The sequence below is a fragment of the Lactuca saligna genome, chromosome 1, assembly GCF_052625555.1.
Source record: "Lactuca saligna cultivar CGN05327 chromosome 1, ASM5262555v1, whole genome shotgun sequence".
NCBI lineage: Eukaryota > Viridiplantae > Streptophyta > Magnoliopsida > Asterales > Asteraceae > Lactuca > Lactuca saligna.
Window position 1 is genome coordinate 16,527,839 of NC_136417.1, and position 5,081 is coordinate 16,532,919.

Consider the following 5,081-nt stretch of genomic DNA (forward strand, 5'->3'; position numbering starts at 1 on the left):
AAAGAGTATGACTGCGCTTCAGGTAAAATCCACTATCTAACTTCGTTAAGTTCCTATTCATTGATTCAAAATACATGATGTGATAAGATTGCATTTGAATGTTTTGCAGGATCGGTGAAAAAAAGAAAGCTTGGTGAAAGAGCAAGATGAATCTAATCACAAGAAATGGATCTTGATCGCATGGAGTTGAAGATTAGATTTTGAGCTTAGATAGTTATGATAGAGTTGTTAGAAATTTTCCTTTTACATAGTTTTAAATGGATTTTGCTACTTAAGAAATCAAAGGATATGACATTATTATAAATGGTGAATTCACAATTCATAAGGTTGCTTATGTAGAAGGTTTACTACATAATCTGATAAGTGTTTCCCAACTTGTTGTAGGAACTGTTCTAAAAGTATCTTTTAATGAAGAAAGATAAGAAATTATAAACAAGGATACTCAAAAATTTAATATTACTATATGTATAAGACTAAGTCAGTCAAATCACTAGTGGGCCCTATTCATGGGTACCTTTTGAACACCCCTAGGGACGGCCCTTCTTGTAGTGTGTGTGTGATCCCTCGATAGTGATGAGTATTTTGATGGTTTTTATGTTATGTTGCAGTATGGTGACACTACGTAATAGACTAGTTGGCAGTTTAGGCGTCGGTGAGGGATCAGGTTTGGGCTCTGGAGACGGGCAACTGGATGAGTAGATGAGAGATTTTATATCATCTGAGATTACACGCAACATTCTGGACAAGACTCCTGTGATCTTCGGTACGGTCAAGGAGGGCATTTTGGAGATTTTGGACGAGAGGTTGGGTGGGTTCTGCACTGAGATGGCGGCCATGATGGGGGCACGTACGTTGACATTCAGGGAGTTTAGAGCATGTGGAGATCCAAAATATCATGGGGCTAAGGACCCCATTGCTAGCAGTCGGTGGTTGGCAGATGTCGCCAACACCTTTCGTTCTAGCTGGTGTCCCGAGGGGGACAAGGTCCGACTCGCCTCTTGTCTTATGAAAGACATAGCTCGTGATTGGTGGGAGGAGGTTGGATATGCTATTGGGGATGATACCGCATGGAACACGATGACATGAGGTGACTTATCGGCCAGGTTCAAGGCCGAGTTTGTGCCAGTGATTGAGTGCACCAGTTGGCACGAGAGTTCCAGGATCTCTAGCAGACTATGGAGACGGTGGCATAGATCACTACAAAGTTCAGGGAGAGAGCCCTTCTTCTTCTTCTGTAGTTTGTGGAGGACGAGGAGATGAAGCAGGCTCGGTACTGCGAGACGCTGAGGAGTGATATTAGACAGTTTGTGAGCCGGTCTAGCTGCAAGACACTAGAGGATATGATCGCTCAAGCCAGGGAGAGGGAGATCGACTTAGAGGCAGAGTGGAAGAGGAAACCAGATGAGGTGCAAACATCTGCAGGGTCAGGCAAGAGGCCCAAGGTATCGGATTCTAGACTTAGAGGTCATCAGGACCGTAGCTGCTTTAATAAGTGTGGCATGACACACGAGGGTGCGTGTAGGAGCGGTAGTGGTGGTGGTTATGGCTGCTTCAAGTACGGCCGATCGGTCACTATAGCAGGGATTGTATTGCTATCACCACCCAGAGATTAGATATGATATGCTTTCATTGCAGTCAGAGGGGCCACAAGAAGTCCCAATGTTCGAGTTTGGCTGCAGCGGGATAGGTGATGGCACTTGCCCCTACGACATTCAGGATCCCCAATGACCGTCATGGCCGGGCAGAGGCGCCTGCGTAAAGGAGCAGGGCTTTCCAGTTGACTACAGAGGAGACACGAGCAACTCCTGATGTTGCAGGTGCATATCTTTTGCTTTCCTATCAGTTTTTATTTATGATTTTATTGCTATTTCCCCGCATCCATATGAGTAATTGTATCTTGGGATTATACTTCCTGCTTATGTTCGGGTTATATGCCATTTGCATACCATGAGTCTTAGAGTATTAGTGTGAAGTCGTCTCTAGTTGATGCGGTAGTTGTAGCAAGTGTGACTGGAACTCGAGAGGTGTTCCGTTAGTCTTCAAGAGTTGTACTACTTTAGTGTTGGTTAGCTTGAGAACACTAATAGTGGTAAGCGTTGGTCTCTAGTTGATTGATCATTGGATGATAAGAAGGATTGGGGGTCCTTTCTAGTCTTGTGTGTTGTAAGATTTTAGTCGAATCAAAGTGGAGGAGAAATCTCCGGGGGTTCGAGAACAAAAGGAAGTATGAATTTATGATCAGCTCGCATTCTCGTCGGGAGGGAAGGTGGCCCAAGTGGATGATTGGATTGAGAGGTATGTGAGTTGGGAGTTTAGGAAACTTCCCTGTGTAGGGTTTGCGTCTTTTTGGTGTTCGATAGTTGGCTTTAGGGACCAGGTTGAGGAAATTCCCGTCAGGACACGAGTTCAGCCAGGATGCTCAGTCGTGGGCATGATCGACGTGGAAAGTGTTGTAAGACAGCAGGATAGCCGTAGTATTCACTAGTAGCCAGACAACGTAGAAATTGTTGTAATACTGCGGTATAGCTGTAGCATTCACTAGCAACCAGAAAACGTGGGAAATTTGTAAGGCTGCAAGATAGCCGCAACATTCATTAGTGGCCAGATAGCAGAGTGTGGGCGGGGGCTCGTATCTCCTAGTCAGCAGAGTGTGGTCGAGGCTCGTATCTCCTAGTAAGCATGATCAAAATTAGGAAAGGATAAGTAGATAGGATTTTAGGTGGAGTTGTACCTGCGTATCCCTAGGTAGGTGAGACCTGGGGGTAAGGCCACATCGTGATATGGTTGGGTGGGACTCGTGGGCGAGGCCCATGTGCTTATAGCAATGCAGGTGGGACCTGCTAGGGACCGTTGGATCAAGGTAGGGGATCGGGGATCCTAGGATTTTTTGAGCCGGGAGGGGCAATGTGGATAGGGTAGTTATTGATAGCCAAAGTTTTATTTGGAAGTCGTTGGGAGCGACTGAGAGGGTGCTTTTGGTTCAACAATCGGGTGGGAATCCGGTACTTCGGATAGTTGACAGATAAGTTGGGACCAGGGTAGTCTTGGTTCATTCGGAAAGTGGATAAGAGGTAGCACGATGTTCGGGAAAAAGTAGTAATGTAAGGATTCTTATGAGTAGGGTAGCTTGCCGATCGAAAGTGCTAAGACACTTAAAATTGGATTAAATAATCTCAGTGTAATTGATTTGACTGTATTGCTCAACTATCGTCTGAATCTAACCGTTTTAGGGATGAATCTTCTATTCGAAGGATTATCTGAGCCTTCTGTCAAGTATAAGTATTCTACAGATGGTTATGGACAGGTTTTTTGTTTCTAATGGTAGCATCAAGATAATCGATGGGAATTTTTATGGTTGAACAGTTATTCGATGAGCTTTTGGCATGGTAGTTTTTGGAGCATAAGCGGTCCATTAGGGAGACAGACCATTATAGATTTTAGATCTCAGAACGACAAAAGTAATTCTCTGTATGACAATAAGGATTATCCTTCATCGGGTTTAAGGTTTCAATGGTTGTTTTCAGTTGCCTTGGTCAAGCCATTGGTTGCACGGAATGATAGTGGTATTTCCAAGATGGCAAATGTCGGTGGCGGTGGGAAACACCAGTTGGTCTAGGATAAGTAGGAGGAAAGTTGCGTCCATAACGTGCGAGATTTTTGCGGGGTAAGTGACTATAGCAGACTTCAAGGATGAAGTCCAGTTTAAGTGGGGGAGATCTGTAATACCCAAAAACTAGAAGGCCAAATGAGGAAAGAAAATCTCCAAACAAGAAGGCAACTCGTCGAGTTCAAAGGTGAGAACTTGATAAGTAAGAATGTTGTCACACGTTGTTTTAGAATACCAACTCGACGATTTGGACTGGGTTTGGGAAAACCCTAAATCTGGGATTTTACACCCTATTTATACATCCTAAACTCCAGGGTTTCCAGCCTCCATTGTCCAAATCGTGAGTCCAGAAACCCTAATGCTAGTTTGAGTGTTGTGAGCCATTCTTGAGAGAAATCTTGTGTGTTGAAGTTTATGGAAGAAGGAGAGGCTTGAGGATTCAAGAAGGAGATAGTAGATCCAGAGACTTCCTCTCATCCTCATCAATTTCTGGTAATCAAGTCTCTAACTTGCTTAGTAGTTTCTTAGATTTCCTTATTTTCACTTTATTGGGTTTTTGGTCCAAGGAGCTTGATCTTTGGGATATGGACATCCCAATTGAGTGAACCATCAGATCTGGAATCATTAAGGGTTGTTAGGGCATAGAGGTGCAAACTTTATGCCATTGGAGGCCCCATGCAAGCTTTAAGACGTCATCTTGGCCTTTTATCCCCCAAAAGGCCATGTATGGAGGAAAAGGCAGAAGCTTTACGTGTTCAAATGATGTCTAAGGCCTAGATCTTTGTTTATATGCTTTAGTTTGGAGTATGGATGACTTGTGGAGCAAGATGTAAGTTCTAGAGAGTTAAGGTTTGAGCCAAGCCTGTCAAATGAGGGTATTTATGGGTAAAGTTGGAAACTTTACCCTTAAAAGGACGTTTTCAGTGTGTATGAGAAGCAAGAAGCTTAGAACTGAAGTGAATGGGCTTAATCCTTTAAGATGGCCCAAAAAGATAGAGGAACTCGACGAGTTGAGTCGATTTGTCCCGATTCTATACCAGGTAGAACTCGACGAGTCTAAGGAGGGACTCGACGAGTTGACTCACTTTATCATGACTATGATTGGTAAGGGAACTTGGCGAGTCAGGAGGATGACTCGACAAGTTAAGTTAACTCGGAGTATTGACTTTAACCATGACCAAGCATTAACTTTGACTTTGACTTTGACCAAGTTTGACACGTGAAGGGGTCTTTGGAAAGGAATGATATCTAAGGGATTATTGGATTTTGACTAAGTATTATGTTGGTAATGATAGCTCGGGGAGTCGAGAGATCTGCAGTTCGGGGATCTACCAGCTAGCAGCGAGAGATTTATTCGTGGGATTCTGCAGTCAGCTAGTGAAGTGTGTTTTCTCCTGTAGGAACGGGTCGAAGGCACCAATGTCGGCCCATTTACGTATGTTAGTATGTTCCGAACTAAGGTCTGATGTAAGGG